Raw genomic sequence first — 16,981 nt, forward strand, 5'->3', positions numbered from 1 at the left:
ATTGCTTGGATTGCAGAGTGTGACGATGGCAGTGTTGTCGAAATGTAATTCTCGGTACTGGGAAGGGATTCACTGTCTCACTGATTCACAGTCGCTGGTAAAGAGATCTCTGCAAGCAGATGGCTTGCTTTTTGCAATGAGGCAAGTATATGCACGTTTTTAAAAAGCCACAATCCTTTGGAGCAGAGTTTAAGTGTTTGTTTCCATAGGTCTACAGCCACAGATTGCATAGTGTCACACAAACCCTCCACCTGCTATATTCCACAATCACATGCAAAATGAGGTTGAATTATTACTATCTCCATCCTTTATTTATTTTGGATGCATCTCTGCTTCCCTGCTATATGCATCCTTATGTAATAAACTACTCTCAATATCATGTCTGCCTGTCTTGAAGCTTATTGAGATCATTACTTCTCACATAGCATAACCTCTAATTTTCACTCCTAAGTCACTAATGTACTGCAAACAAACTCAAATGTCTGCAATAGTTTTCTTCAGGAAGCAGGACTAACCCCCAATAACCAATGTACTACTGACCAGTAACTCTGGGCTCGCAGGTAGCCTGGTACTCACGGTAAAGTGCTTTCACACCTCGTCAGGAGTGCTATAGAAAAGCTATTTCAATACATGGGGCCACGCAGGAGCGAGAGAAGTCCCCCGTCAGTGGAGCACATATGTTTTTTTGCAACCTGCATTTTAAATTGTCATTCTCTGCTGAAGCTTGTTCTTGTCAGCTGCAGTGTCCAGTGTCACACTGAAAAATTCGACAAATATGTACGCGAACCACAGGCTGTGAGTTGCAAATCGAAAACTGTGACTGCTTAGAACAAAAACAGCGTGTTCGCATCTTGTGTTGTTTACTGAACAGAATATTACTATTTGGTCTGCCAAGAAGACGTTGAGTGGGGTCAACATGTCTCCTTTTCCAGCGTGCCGAAAAATAATAACTGTACTTCAGACAGAGCTTATTCCCGTTTTGCAGTGTATTAGCACAGGAGATTTTACGGTGAGAGGAATACATTGGTTTTCTGGGGCTCATTTAATCTAATGCGGGAAGGCTGTTTGCTAATTGGATGGCATTTTGTGCCACTGGAGGCCTGTGATTAGGATGGAGACCATTTGAATAAAAATATATTTTAAGACACCAGTGCTCACTCTTTTTTACCTATTAAAAAAAGTCTACACACGCACGCTTCCCTCATTTGAACTCAGATCTGTGTTTCTGCACTGGTTAATTAGACACCACATTTCTTTTGTGCAATTCTCAAGGGTACTTTACTGTGTCATGGTCTGATATCTGTTTGATTCAATATTAAGACACGTTCATTAGTAGGAGCATCGTGCCATTTTTTAATCTCGAGAATTGTGACCATTAGATTCGAATGAATCCTTTCTTACCCCCCGAGCCGCCTTCTTTTGAAATATGCCCAATTGCACAGAATCAATCAATCAGGGGAATTGTAAGCGCGCTACTCACCCGTGAGGGTCTCAAGGCGCGGGGGGGGGACAGGTCTTGGGTCTTCCTGAAGGTGTTTAGGGAGGGTGCACGTCTGATCTCTGCTGGTAACTCGTTCCATGTCTTGGCTGCAATGTGAGAAAAGGATCTTCCTCCTGCTCTGGCTCTGTAGATGCGCAAGGTTGGAGGATCGGAGGTTTCTTTTGGGTACGTGGAAGTTGATTCAGTCGTTGAGGTATTCAGGTCCGTTGTTGTGTAGGCATTTGTAGGGATGCTGAGGACGAGTCTGGCAGCGGTGTTCTGTGTGGTCTGGAGTTTGCGGAGTAGGGAATTGTTGATGCCGGTGTAGTGTGTGTGTCCATAGTCCAGTATGCTGGTATTGAGTGCTTTGGTGACCGTCTTCCTTGACTCTGGAGGGGGGTCCATTTGAAGGTCTTACAGAGTAGGCGGGGGGTGTGAAGCAGCTGGATGTGACAGCGTTGGTTCATGGTGAGTGAGGAGTCGAGGATAATACCTAGGTTCTTGGCGTGGTCAGAGGGGGTAGGTGGGCTCCTGAGGGTTTTCGGCCACCAGGTGTTGTCGCATGCTGAAGGGGTGGTTCCAAAGACAACGACTTCAGTCCTCCCGGCGTTGAGTTTCAGACAGCTGTTGGTCATGCAGTCTGCAATGTCTTGCATTCCTTTCTGGAAGTTGAGTTTGGTGGTGGTGGGTTCTCGGGTGAGGGAGATGATAAGCTGGGTGTCGTCGGCGTAGGATACGATGTTGATGCCATGTTTTCGGACGATAGCTGCGAGGGGGCCATGTAGTTATTGAAGAGGGTCAGGCTCAGTGATGATCCCTATGGGACTCCGCAGGTGATTTTCATAGGATCGAAGAGGAAGGGTGGTAGTCTGATTCTCTGGCTTCTTCTGGTGAGGAACGATCGGGTCCAGGGCTGTTCCATGTACGCCGGAGTCGTGCAGTCTGGCGACTAGCGTGCGGTGAGAGACGGTGTTGAAGACTGCTGATTGATGGAGTAGGATGAGAGCTGCTGAGTGTCCTTGGTCCAGGAAGGTGCGGATGTCGTCTGTGGCGGCGAGTAGGGCGGTCTTCGTGCTGTGGTTGCTTCGGAATCCGGAATGGGATGGGTTGAGGATGGAGTTCTCTTCGATGAAACGTGTCTGTTCTCTATTGACCATTTTCTCTGCGATTTTGGCTGCGAAGGGGAGGAGCGAGATGAGCCGGTAGTTTTGAGGTCAGTGGGGTCCGCTGTGGCCTTCTTGGGTAGGGGCCTGACCTCTGCGCGTTTCCTGACTTCTGGGAAGGTGCCTGTTTTGAAGGTGGTGTTGATGGGTCGGTGGGGGCCCGAGTGTATGCTTTTCATGGTCGAGGTGGTGTCTTCGGTCAGTGTCTTTACTGCCTAGGGGCCGACCACAATGACAAGTCGTGCCCCGACTGCCGGGCCTTGACGTCGAAGGCTAGGCTCGAGATCCGGCAGTCGGTTCTGCACCGATCGAGGTCCCGGTCGAGGAGGAAGTCGAGGGGCCGGTCGCGGAGCCGGAGCCGGAGCCATCACCGTTCGTCGGGCTCCAAGTCCTCGCACTCCGGTAAGTCGAGGCACTCCAAGAAGAAGTCGAAGAAGCCTTGTCACTCTTCTGACTCCCCTCGCGGGTCGCGCAACTCGGCCTAGGGTTTGGGTGGTACCACCCACTCGGCTCCGCCGGAGCCGCAGGCGTCTCATCCGTTCCCATACCCTCCGGTCCCTGGACTGCATGCGACGCCGGGGGAGGTTCGTGATTTTCTCGTGGCCATGAGGACTCCGTCGAGGCCTGCTAGCGCGCGTTTGGGCCCCGCAGACCCGACTAGGGGGCCTAGAGAGCTGGTGGCTTCGGCCCCAGCGCAGTCGTCGACTTCGGTCCCAACGCCGCAGGCCCCCGTGGGATCCAGGCCTGGATCCCGGTCGACGCCAGTTGACCTCACAACTCCTCCGCTGGTGCCGAGCCCTATGGGGTCACTCCCGGTGCCGTTTTTGGACGACGCCGTCCCCGGTTTCAGTCCCAGTCTGGGTCCGGCGTCGGAGCGGTGCCGCTCGGCGCTGTCGGGTGAGCAATTCACCTATGACCCGGCTCCGTCATTTCTGCCTGTTTATCAGGACACGGATGAAGGGGAGGACTGGGAGGGGTCTGAGGACCCTCTGGCACTACAGTGACAGCTGAGTCAGGACTGTGCAGACGAGCTGGGTGGTGCCAGTGGTCTTGACACATCGCCTGACACTGGCTTCATCTCCTCCCTCTGTGGCTACGGAGGAGGGTGCTACATATGGTGTGGTGTTGTGCAGGTCAGCCAAGGCCTTTGCTCTTGAGGTCCCTGCGGCGGCCGGGAGGACTAATTTCCTCACCAAGGTGCTTCAGCCGCCAGTAAGCTCTTCGGAGCCTCTGCTGCTGTTCAGTGAAGCCATCACAGACGTTCTGATGGGCACTTGGTCCAAGCCCTTCACAGCGCCCCCTGTGGATCGGAACGTGGCCCAACGCCACCACCCAGCTCCGGGGGACCCCTGCTTTCTGTCCGTACACCCTACCCCGAGAGTCTGGTGATCCAGGCTTCTACGTCCCAGACCACATTTCTGACTGCTCCCCCAGACCGGGAATTCAAAAGGCTTGATCAGTTTGGGAAGAAACTGGTCTCCTCAGTTAGTCTGGGGTTGTGGTCGATCAACACCGCATGCATTTTGGCCCATTACACCCACATGTTTGTGGGATACGTGCTGCCCCAGTGTCCGGAGGACGCCCAGGCACAGCTCGCCCAGGCTCTTACTGAGGGGCAGGACGCAGCACGTTATTCTATCAGATGTGAACTTGATACCACGGACTCGCTGGGCAGAGCAATTTCCACAACGGTGGCGATCTGTCGCCACGCCTGGCTGAGGTCCGCCAATTTTTCGGGGGATGTCCAGAATACACTCATGGACATACCCTTTGATGGCCGTTGCTTGATGGCGACAAAGTAGACAGCACGCTTGACCGTTTCAAGGACTCCAGAGCTACGGACAAGTCCTCTGGCCTGTCGGGCCAACACCAGCAGAGTTCTGCTTTTCGTCCCTTTCGTTGCCAAGTAAGGGGTGCCCCCACAAGTTCGTTCAGCCTCAGGCCGCAGAACCAACCACAGCATCCGCCTCAAAGCCGACCTAGTCCAATCTTTCAGGCCCATTCCACGCCAGTTGGAGGCAGGGTTCGCCATCACCTACTCAACTGGCGTACCATCAAGTCGGACAGGTGGGTGCTGCAAATCGTCCGAAGGGGCTACTCCCTCCCCTTTGAGGCGACCCCGTCCAGCCATGCCACCGCAGTACCACCAAATTTCGGGGGATCACTTGCAACTTCTGCAGGAGGAAGTTACAGCCCTCTTGGCCAAGGGGGCCATTGAGCGCGTTCCTGGACCAGAAGTAGGACATGGCTGCTATTCCCTCAACTTTCTGGTTCCCAAGAAGGGCAAAGGGGGCCTGCGCCCTATTTTGGACCTCCTGAGCAGCAATGGCTTCCTCCGCAAGGAGAATTTCAAGATGCTGACTTTAGCTCAGGTCTTGACTGGCCTAGACCCTGGAGACTGGATGGTAACGTTGGACTTGGAGCACGCATATTTCCACATCCTCATCCTTCCAGCCCACCGGCACTACCTGCGGTTCACGGTAGGCCACAAGCACTTTCAGTTTACTGTGCTCCCCTTTGGCCTCACCAGTGCCCCTTGGGTGTTCATAAAAGTGATGGCGGTGGTCACAGCTCATCTGAGCAGATCAGGGGTTCCAGTCTTCCCCTATCTCGACGACTGGTTGTTGAAGGCGGGCTCGCCCCAGACAGTCGTCTCCCACCTCCAGACTACAGCCGATCTCCTGCACTCGCTGGGGTTCTCCATCAACGTTCCGAAGTCACACCTGTGCCCCTCTCAGAAGCTCCTCTTCATCGGAGCGGTTTTAGACTCGGCGCAGCTTCGGGTTCATCCTCCCGAGCAGCGGGTTCGGGATATTCAGGCTCTTATTCCGATCTTTCGGCCTTTATCCCGAGTCTTGGTCAGGATGACGCTGCGGCTCCTGGGGTTGATGGCCTCCTGCATCCTGCCGGTACATCACGCCAGGTGGCGGATGCGGGCTCTGCAGTGGGAACTGAAATTCCAGTGGGCACAGCATCAGGGCAACCTGTCCGACCATGTCCTGATCTCGGAGGGCACTGCGAACAGTTGCAGTGGTGGCTCACGGAACGCGATTGGGTCAGCGGCATATCCCTCTCCCTTCCCCAACCGGAGCACGTAGTTGTGACGGATGCGTCCCTCCTGGGCTGGGGGGCCACATGGGAAAGGCAGAGATCAGAGGCCTCTGGTCTCCGGCGGAGTCCCGGTTCCACATCAGCCTTCTGGAGCTGGAGCAGCGGGCGATCTGGCTTGCACTGAAGGCATTCCTTCCCTCTGTCCGGGGAAGTGTGGTGCAGGTGTTCACGGACAACACCCTGTCATGTGGTACTGCAACAAACAGGGCGGGGTGGGGGTGTGAACCCTTTGCCAGGAGGCTCTCCGCCTCTGGCAATGGCTGGAACACCAGGGCGTCACCCTGGTGGTTCAGCACCTGGCAGGTTCCCTGAACGTCAGGGCGGCCGAACTCAGCCGTCTGTGCATGATGGATCACAAATGGCGTCTGAACTTGGACGTGGCGCAAGGTCTCTTTCAGCAGTGGGGAGAGCCTTGGTTAGGTCTATTTGCCACAGAAGAGAACGCGCAATGTCATCAGTTCTGCCCGTTGGAATTTCCAAGGCGGCTCTCGCTAGGCGACGCTTTTCGTCGCGAGTGGAGTTGCGGTCTGTTGTACGCCTTTCCGCCTATACCACTTCTGCTCAGAGTGCTGAAGAAGATCAGGCGCAACCGGGCCCAAGTCATTTTTGTGGCTCAGGACTGGGCACGAAGATACTGGTATCCCGAGCTACTCAGCACGTCAGTCGTTCCCCCGATTCGTCTGCCTCTTCAGGAGGAACTTCTGTCGCAGCAGCAGGGGGACGGTCCTCCACCCGAACCTGTCCAGCCTCCACCTCCCTGCGTGGAGATTGAGCGGCGGCAGTTGAGGCCATTTGACTTGCCTCCTGAAGTCTGTGATGTCATTCTGGCAGCCAAGCATCCCTCCACAAAAACGGTATACGCCTGCAGGTGGAACAGATTTGTGGCATGGTGCACAGCAAAGGCTGTGGATCCCCTTTCTGCCCCTCTTTCAGAGGTTCTCCTCTTTCTTCTTTCACTTGCCCAGCAGGGCTCTGCTCTGGGCACTATCAAAGGCTACCTCTCTGTCATTTCAGCCTTCTGAAGGCTTCCTGATCAGCCTTCTCTTTTCAAGTCCCGTGTTGTAAATCGATTCTTGAAGGGCATCACTCACATGTTTCCTCCTGTTCCTTTCGTGATGCCTCAGTGGGACTTTAACCTTGTTCTAACTTATTTGATGTGCGCTCCCTTTGAGCCACTTCACAATTGTCCTCTCCGTCTTCTTACTCTTAAGACTGCATTCCTGGTTGCCATCATCTCTTCCAGAAGGGTGAGTGAGCTCCAGGCTCTTTCTTCTAATCCTCCTTTCTGTCCTTCCGGACAAAGTTGTCTTAAAAACACGTTCCTTTTTCCTGCCCAAGGTTGTTACAGCCTTCCACATCGGGCAGTCCATCACCTTGCCCACCTTCTTTCCGCCTCAGCATCCCTCAAAGAGGAAGAGAGGCTCCACCGTCTGGACCCAAAATGTGTGCTCTCATTTTATTTGGACCGCACACGCCAGTTCTGGGTGGATGACCAGCTCTTTGTTGTTTACGTGGGCGCTAAGAAGGGACGTGCAGTTCACAAACGCACCATTCCTCGATGGGTCGTTTTGTGTATTAAGGCCTGTTATTCTCTGGTTAAGAAGGAGCCTCCGTGGGGCTGCTTGCCCACTCTACATTGGCCACGGCGGCTTCTACTGCCCTGGGTCGGGGAGTCCCCTTGCAGGACATCTGTCAGGTAGCCAAGTCCACAGAGATGGCTTCTTTGGCCGTTCCGTGCTCCAGGACTTTCTGGTGTGGTTTGCAGACCCACCCCCAGGTATGGTATTGCTGGGGTATCTATTCTAAGGTAAGGAATCTAACAGTCACCTGTTTCTTTCAGATGCACAAGTTACTTACCTTCGGTAACAATATATCTGTAAGAAACAGCAGTTAGTGTTAGATTCCTTACCGCCCCACCCATCCTCCCCGTTCTGCTAACCGATATCTAGGGTTACGGTCATTCCTTTGAGGACCCTAGTTTCATGGGACCAGTGTCGTTTTTATCATGGCTCTGCGTTTCTGGCACGGAAAAGCTATGTATAACAACTGACGTCAGCGCGCGAGGGTGGTGTCTAAGTACTCCGACATCATAACAGCGCCAACGACGGACACGGAGCCGCGGACGAAGCCTACCGACACGCAAGGGTACTGCTACGGAAAAGTTTCTGGATCCAGTCTGACGCCTGGGGATATTCTAAGGTAAGGAATCTAACAATAACTACTGTTTCTTACAGATATATCGTTACCGAAGGTAAGTAACTTGTGCTTCCCTCTCAGAAGCTCCTTTTCATCAGAGCGGTTCTGGACACAGCGCAGTTTCTGGCTTATCCTCCCGAGCAGCGAGTACAGGATATTCAGGCTATGATAAAGATGTTTCAGCCATTGTCCCGGGTTTCGGTGAGAATGATTCTGCGGCTGCTGGGCCTCATGGTCTCCTGCATCCTGTTGGTGGATCATGCCAGATGGCATATGGGGGCTCTGCAGTGGGGCCGGAAATTCCAGTGGGTGCAGCATCAGAGCAATCTTTCTGATTGCGTCGAGATCTCGGAGGGGACTGCACACCAACTGCATTGGTGGCTTTCGAACCAGGACTGGGTCAACGGCAGAGCTCTCTCCCTTCCTCAACCAGAGTTCACAGTGGTGACAGGTACATCACTTCTGGGATGGGGCGGTCATATGAGAGAGGCTGAGATCAGAGGCCTATGGTCTCCGGCAAAGTCCTGGCTCCACCTCAACCTTCTGGAGCTGCGGGCGATCCGTCTCGCACTGAAGGCATTCCTTCCTTCTGTCTGAGGAAGAGTAGTGCAGGTGTTCACAGACAACATCACAGCCATGTGGTCCTGCAACTAACAGGGCGGTTGGGGTTGTGGACCCTATATCAAGAGACGTTCCACCTTTGGACATGGCTGGAGCATGAGGGTATGTCCCTGGTGGTTCACTACCTGGCAGGTTCTCTGAACGCCAGAGCAGACTAACTCAGCGGCAGATGCGCGATGGGTCACGAATGGCGCATTCACTCGGAGGTGGTGCAAGGTCTCTTTAGTCAGTGGGGAGATACTTGGCTAGATTTATTTGCCACTGAAGAGAATACGCAATGTCAGCAGTTCTGCGCATTGGAATTTCCAAGGCAGCACTCGTTCGGCAGCGCTTTTCGTCACGAGTTGAGCTGTGGTCTTCTATATGCTTTCCCGCCTATACCACTTTTACCCAGAGTGCTGGAGAAGAACAAGCGTGACCAGGCCCAAGTCAATCTTGTGGCGCCGGACTGGGCACGGAGCGATTGCTATCCCGAGCTCTTACACATTGCCATTGATCCTCCGATCAGACTGCCTCTTTGAGAGGATGTTCTGTTGCAGCAGCAGGGGAGGGATCCTCCACCCGAACCAATCCAGCCTCCACCTCCTTGCGTGGAGATTGAGCGTTAGCAGTTGACCGCATTCAACCATCCTCCTGTAGTCTGTAATGTAATCTTGCCAGCTAAGTGTCCCTCCACGAAAATGGTATACGGCTGTAAGTGGAACAAATGTGTGGCATGGTGTGCAGCGAAGGCTGTAGATCCCCTTTCTGAAGTTCTATTCTTCCTTCTTTCTTTGGCCCAGCAGAGCTCTTCTCTGGGCAATCTTAAAGGCTATTGCGCAAAAGTCCAGAGCACACAGTAAGCGTAAACAGACTGGTTCGTCTGAGAGTAGCAGAAGTAGGGATAGATCCAGACAAAGCGTATAGTTTCAAAAGGTTTTATTCACCCACAGTGTTTCCAACCTGGGAATCACTGTCAAACACAAGTCCAGCCGACACGTGTTTCGTCACAACATATGGCTGTGACTCTTCAGGGCTGTTGTGAATTGATCGAGGACGTGGTCGGGGAACCGGTGATAATTCCAACCCGGTCCTAATAAGGTGGTCTAAGACTTAAGAGGGCGGCACCACTAGGGTTGCCGGTGCCGGTCTGAATGTATCAGGACTTGTTGTATCTACAAGTTCTGGAGAGCTGTGGCCGTGTTTCGCCAAAGTAGTTGCGTCGACCTCAATCGGTTTCCAAGTGCGGGTTCCGGGTTGGAATTATCACCGGTTCCCCGACCACGATCAATTCACAACAGCCCTGAAGAGTCACAGCCATATGTTGTGACGAAACACGTGTCGGCTGGACTTGTGTTTGACAGTGATTCCCAGGTTGGGAACACTGTGGGTGAATAAAACCTTTTGAAACTATACGCTTTGTCTGGATCTATCCCTACTTCTGCTACTCTCAGACGAACCAGTCTGTTTACGCTTACTGTGTGCTCTGGACTTTTGCGCAATTCACAGAGAAGGAGGCTCCTTGTCCTTCATTTTCTTTACAGAGGTTAAGGTTTTCCTCTGGCCAAGAAGCACCAACCAAAATATCCTTTTGAGAACTCATCTATTATTACATAGATCGCCACATTTCTGAACACTCTAAAAACCTACTCACAGAACTCTCACTCTTAAAGGCTATATTTCAGCCATTTCGGACTTTCTTTGGCTGCCTGATCAGCCTTCCCTTTTCAAGTCCCCTATTGTAAATCATTTTCTTAAAGGCATCAATCACCTCTTTCCTCCTGTTCCTTTTGTGATACCCCAGTTGGAGTTGAACCTGGTCTTAAGCTACCTTATGTGGGCTCCCCTTGATCCACTACATAATTGTCCTCTCTGGCTCTTAACACTTATAACTGCCTTTCTGGTTGCCCTCACCTCTGCTCGCAGGGTGAGTGAGCTCCAAGCTCTCATCTAAGACTCCTTTCCTTGCAGTCCATCTGGACAAGGTTGTACTCCACACAAGACCTTAATTTCTTCCCAAAGTGGTTACCTCTATCCACATAGGTCGGACCATCACTTAGCCCACCTTCTTTCCGCCCCGCATCCATCCAAGGAGGAGAGACTTCACTGTCTGGATCCAAAACATGAGAGTTATCGTTTTATCTTGATCGCATACGACAGTTCAGAGTGGACGATCAGCTGTTCGTGGGCTATGCAGGTGCGAAGAAAGGTTGGGTCGTGCAAAAACAAACCATCTCTCTTTGGATCGTTCTTTGCATCTAAATTTGCTATTCCTTGGTGAAGAAGGAGCCTCCGGTGGGCCTGTGCACCCACTCCACCAGGGCGACGGCAGCCACTACGGCTTTGGGATGTGGAACCCCCCCTCAGTGACATCAGTCAGGCAGCCACGTGGGCATCACTGGATAGTCTAGTCAGGAGAGACAGCTTCTTTGGCCGTTCGGTACTCCAGGACTTTCTGGTGTGAACTTGGAACGCAGACCCACCTCCGGGCTTGGTATTGCTGGGGATCTATTCTAAGGTAAGGAATCTATAACTAATTGTCTCTTTCAGATGAACAAGTTATTTGCCTTCGGTAACAATATATCTGTAAGAGACATATATTAGTTATAGATTTCTTACTGCCCCACCCATCCTCCTCGTTCTGCGAACTGACTTCTAGAGTAAGGGACTTCCCTTCAGGGCCCTAGATTTGTGCACCTGTTGTCAGTGTCTTGCATGTCTCGGCACTTCTGGCATGGAACGTCGTATACAAAGAACTGACCTCATTGCAGACCTGTAGCATCTAAGTAGATACTGCAACGTCATCCCGGCGACCACAACGCCGACGATGGACGTAGAGTCGACCGACGCCACGCACCGAGGTGCAAGCGTACTGCTAAGAAAACAATTCTCCGGATCCACTCTGATGCTTGTGGGTAATTCTAAAGTAAGGAATCTATAACTAATATATGTCACTTGCAGATATATTTTTACCGAAGGTAAGTAACTTGTTCGTTTGGGAGATATACCCACGCCTTGCAGGATATAGCTCAGCTAGTAATACAACATCTTTCAGACCTCCTTAAGTAACATTTTGCGGTGTTGGTTGGTGATGGGTGCCTGTCGCTTCTAGACAGGTTATTAAAGCCAGTCTGTACACAGCCAATTCAGTGCCGGAGCTATGGGCTTCTCCATGGCATTTAGAAGACATGCTTGGCTCAGATAGACAGTTAATGGACATGCCATTTGATGTGGCAGGAATCTTTGGAGACAAAGGTGATGCTTTACTTGGAGGATTTCAAGGCGGGCAGAGAAATGGCTTGCTCCTTAATTTTTTAGTGTCAGACTATAGCAAATTCCTGAAATCTTGATTCTTTTCCAGGGGTTTTAGTTTTCACCAATGTCAGCTCTCCCTGGCTTTCCAGCAGCAGTTCCAGCTTCTCCGACAGCATGGAGGCAAAGGTTGTCAGATAATGCAGCGTTCTTTATCTGCCTCGACCCCTCTCACACCATCCATGTTTGATTCCTCTTAAAGGAGTTTGTGTGGCCTGTGAGAGGACCAGGTATCCTCCTTTCCACAGAAATGAAAGGCGACAACATAAAACCAGTGGGTCCTTCAGATTGTAGAGAGGAGGTACACCCTACCCTTCCAGCGGACCCATTTCCAGATACCTTCCCCTCAGTTCCTTCCGTCAGATGATCATCTACGAATCCTGCAGTAAGGAGTGACAGCCCTGCTGCAGAAGGGAGTGCAGTAGCTGATTCTAGAGCACGCAGTTGAGCAGGGGTGCTACTCTTGGTACTTCCTGGTTCCCAAGAAGGATGGCAATCTTTGTCTGATCCTAGACCCTCAGACTTTTACCTCCCCAACGAAAAGATCAAGATGCTCTCCCTGTCTCAGTTTCTTCTGGCACTGGAAATGGAAGACTGAATGGAGTCCTTCGACTTGCAGGACGGCTATTTTCTTATGCTGATCCTGCAGTTGCACAGGGAGGTACCTGCAGTTTGTGGCAGGGTACACTTGCTCCCAGTTTGCAGACCCCCTGTTCAGATTGACATCAGCACCTTGAGTCTTCACAAAGGTGATGGCAGTGGTCCTGGCCTTTTTCAAGAGGTTGAGGATATTGGTATTCCTGTACTTGGATGTCTGGTTTCTCAAAACCAGTTTGACGCAGAATATGTTGTTTCACCTGCAGGCGACATCTCTGCTGTTTGATTTGAGCTTTTTCATTGTTTTGCCAAGTCTTGTCTAGAGCCTTCTAGGTACCTCTTCGTCATTGGAGCAATATTACTCACAAGATCTAGCTGAGCTTTCTATCCTTGTCAGAGGATTCAAAACATTTGGGATATGATTCTGATGTTTTTAGAGGTAGCACCAGTTCTAGACCTGAAGGGTCCATGCCAGGTTTGTTTCTGGCTTCCTGCATTGACTTAGTCACATACATATGCTGGCACATAAGGGCTTTTTAGTGTTACTTACACAGGCAGTTGTTCCAACATGGGGGATGTAGGAGAGTAGGGTCTGCAATCCTATGGTCACCCCAGATTTTTTGCTTTTTGCTTCACTGGTTTACGACTTTCCCTGGCTGTGGGTCTGCTAATCCGACCCACAGCCTAGCTGTTCTCTCTCTAAATTGACATCCATGTACTTTAGGTGCATTTACCAATTGGTATTGGGTCACTCTTGTAAGTCCTTGTACAGTGTACCATAGGTATCCAGGGCATAAGTGCACCCAAGGCCCACCAGGGACTGCAGCATATATTATGCTACCCCTGGCTGCCATCCAAATCTGACACAACGGGCTGATCAATCAGCTGGGGCAAGGTGATGTGATCACCCTTTGCATTAGATATAGTATACCTATATCTAAACCTAAAATGGACACATATACTCCTATAAGTCACTCCTATGGCAGGCCTTAACAATCCTGGAGGCAGAGTGCTTGGAATTATGTGAGATGATGCTCTAGCATGAGCTGAGCCTGTCTGCAGCTTTCGGAACCAAGTCCTTTAGCTGTTTCCATGATAACGCTATACCATATACTCTTAAGTGTATTATAATCCTTGCGGTTGTTGCTAACTTTGGCATAGCATTATCAAAACATGTCGAGTAAGGTGTCATACGAATTGGAATCCTACCCGCTCACTAGTTCTGGCAACGGGGTAGCATTCCACCCTTTTAGAAGAACACAACATGTATGTAACTGTGAACCCCGGTTAAAGTTAACTCGAGCCTCAGCATCACAAAATGGATGCTGCCACCACAGACACAAGTCTGACCTCCTGCTGCTAGGAGTCCTTCCATTTAGGGAGGCTTGGAAAAAGGGTTTCCTGCCTTGGGAGGTGCTAGCACCACCCCAGACAGGATTTTGTGTATTTGGTAGGACAGGCCTGAAAGGAATGAGACATGCCTGGGGCACACAAGGTGTCCCTGTGCATACACCAGTTCAAACCAGTCACTGGGGCACTCCAGCCCCAGCTCTGGCGCGAAACCGGACAAAGGATAGGGGGTGTAACCACCCCCTTCCTGGTCCCACCCATAGGAGGGACCTAGTGATAGTACAGCCCCCTTTAGGCAAATAAAGGTAGGAGCTGGTCCCATTCCAAATTAGATTATCCTGAATTGAATCTACAAGAAGAAACTCTGGACTTCGACGTTCTGCTCCACAGAAGACTGAAGAAATCTGCCTTGTGGCCAAGGAGTGACCACCCTGCACAAGCAGGCACCATCAAGCGTTCCAGCGGTTCACTTTGTTGTCTTCCCTGGTGGATCCAGACTTCAGAGCCAGACGAGACCCGGACTTCCAGACCTCTCCGACCTCAATTCACATCTGCAGCACAGCTGAGATCAGTGGGTGCGACGAGACATGTGGGACCGGCCATCTTGAAGAAACTTTACATCGCTTCCAGCACAACTTCAGAGGCATCCTCGAAGAAGTGCTTTGGGGATTGAGAAGCCCCAGCCCCGAGCATCTCCTGTACAGAACATCAGCCCTCCAGCATCTACGAGATCTGCGTGGGGCCCTTTTGCTTGATTGCTGCTCGAAGCGTTGTCTGGTCACTTGCCGGCTGGCTAGTGGCCTCCTAGACGACGATCCTTGAAATCTACACTGCTGGTTTGGTTGCTCCAGACTGGCCCTTGCTTCCCTGCAAAGGAGAAGCACCCCAGACCCTCCTGGTCCGCACCAGACGCCTTTCCACTCACCGCGTGGGTTGCCTTTGCCAAGGCCTGTTGACACCGAATCCGAAACCAACACCGCCGACAGAGAGAGCCTGCGTGGGACAGCTCGTGCCTCCATCCTAGTCGTCGAAGACACCTCCTGGTCCACGTTGCTGCAGAGTCAAGCGTCCTCTCTTCACCTGATCGCGACAACAGCATCTGGTTCCTTCCTGGTTCCACTCCAGTCACTGGCTAATCAATCAATCAATCATATCATTTATATAGCGCACTACTCACCCAGAGGGTCTCAAGGCGCTAGGGGAGGGGGGTCTGCTACTGCTCGAACAGCCAGGTCTTGAGTTGCTTCCTGAAGGCGAGGTGGTCCTGGGTCAGGCGGAGGTGGGTCGGTAGGGAGTTCCATGTCTTGGCGGCGAGGTAGGAGACGGACCGTCCCCCTGTGGTGGCTCTTCGGATGCGGGGGACGGCGGCGAGGGCGTGGCCGGTCGATCGGAGCTGGCGTTTGGGAGCGTAGAAGTTGAGGCAGCTGTTGAGGTATCCTGGGCCTTGGTTGTGTAGGGCTTTGTGTGCGTGGGTGAGGAGTCGGAAGTTGATTCTCTTGTTGACCGGGAGCCAGTGCAGGTCTCTCAGGTGTCCGGAGATGTGGCTGCGACGGGGGATGTCCAGGATGAGTCGTGCTGAGGCGTTCTGGATCCGCTGGAGTCTCTTCTGGAGTTTGGCGGTGGTTCCGGCGTAGAGGGAGTTGCCGTAGTCCAGACGGCTGGTGACGAGGGCCTGGGTGACCGTCTTCCTGGTCTCGGTGGGGATCCACCGGAAGATCTTATGTAGCATGCGCAGGATTTTGAAGCACGATGAGGAGACGGCGTTGACTTGTCTGGTCATGGAGAGGGAGGAGTCCAGGATGAAGCCCAGGTTGCGTGCGTGGTCTGTTGGTTTGGGTGCGCTGCCTAGGGCGGGGGGCCACCAGGAGTCGTCCCAGGCGGAGGGTGAGGATCCCAGGATGAGGACTTCCGTCTTGTCCGAGTTCAGTTTCAGGCGGCTGTTCTTCATCCATTCGGCTACCTCTTTCATCCCTTCGTGAAGGTTGGCTCTGGTGGTGTCGTTGGTGAGGGAGAGGATCAGCTGGGTGTCGTCGGCGTAGGAGATGATGTTGAGGTTGTGCTGGCGTGCGATGTCTGCGAGGGGGCTCATGTAGACGTTGAAGAGGGTTGGGCTGAGCGAGGAGCCTTGAGGAACGCCGCAGATGACTTCGGTGGCTTCAGATCTGAACGGAGGGAGGCGGACTCTCTGTGTCCTTCCGGCGAGGAAGGAGATGATCCACGCCAGTGCCTTCTCCTGGACTCCGACGTTGCTGAGGCGCTGTACTAGGGTACGGTGGCATGCAGTGTCGAAGGCCGCGGAGAGGTCTAGGAGGATGAGGGCCGCTGTTTCTCCGTTGTCGAGCAGAGCTCGGATGTCATCGGGGGCTGCGATCAGGGCGGTCTCGGGGCTGTGGTTGGCCCGGAAGCCAGACTGCGAGGGGTCGAGGGATCCGTTCGTCTCGAGGAAGGCGGCCAGCTGCTTGTTGACGGTCTTCTCGATGACTTTTGCAGGAAACTGGAGCAGCGAGATGGGGCGGTAGTTCTTGTGGTCGGTGGGGTCGGCTGATGGCTTCTTGAGTAGGGCGCTGAGTTCGGCGTGCTTCCAGCTCTCCGGGAAGGTAGCGGTGTCGAAGGAGGTGTTGATGATGTCCCGCAGGTGGGGTGCGATGACAGCGTCGGCCTTGTTGAAGACGTGGTGAGGGCATGGGTCGGTCGGAAAAACGGAGTGGATGGATGGCTAGTGACTGTGAACATTGTCCCCTCTGCTTTCATATCTTCATCTACCTTGATCCATCCTTGGATCACTCCGGACAGCTTCCTTCTCGTCGCCTGCAGCATCTTTCTTCAAGGCTCCATAGACTTCAGCACGGAAACCCGACACACTTTGACACCTATGCACCCGCAGCCCGTGGGTGAGGTAACAAGAGCATTTCGGTGCTCAAGGGTGGATTGACTCTCCTAGTGTCCAGATTTCCAGTCGTTTTAGTCCTAGCTAGTCGAAACTGTCTAATACTTACCTTTTCGTAAATTGTACTGTCCATTGACTTTGTTACGCATCTCGCGTGTGAGTTCACACTCTGCACACGTGTCCCGTGGGCCTCCTATTACTTACCTAAGGTTAGGGTAGTGTAGTCCTATTACTTACCTCAGGTCAGGATAGTGTAGTCCCAGCGATCCTACAGCCTCTGGACAG

At 52.4% G+C, this 16,981-nt stretch overlaps 1 protein-coding gene across 1 annotated transcript in view; it reads left to right on the forward strand.

Annotated features, from left to right (window-relative positions):
* The window catches only part of LOC147663707 (NBAS subunit of NRZ tethering complex-like), a gene marked incomplete at its 3' end in the record, with an annotated part of 327,893 nt that overhangs the window by 177,972 nt on the left and 132,940 nt on the right, over positions 1-16,981 (forward strand). The window lies entirely within an intron of this gene.

Source organism: Lissotriton vulgaris, unplaced genomic scaffold (assembly GCF_964263255.1).
Source record: "Lissotriton vulgaris unplaced genomic scaffold, aLisVul1.2 SCAFFOLD_2563, whole genome shotgun sequence".
Lineage (NCBI taxonomy): Eukaryota > Metazoa > Chordata > Amphibia > Caudata > Salamandridae > Lissotriton > Lissotriton vulgaris.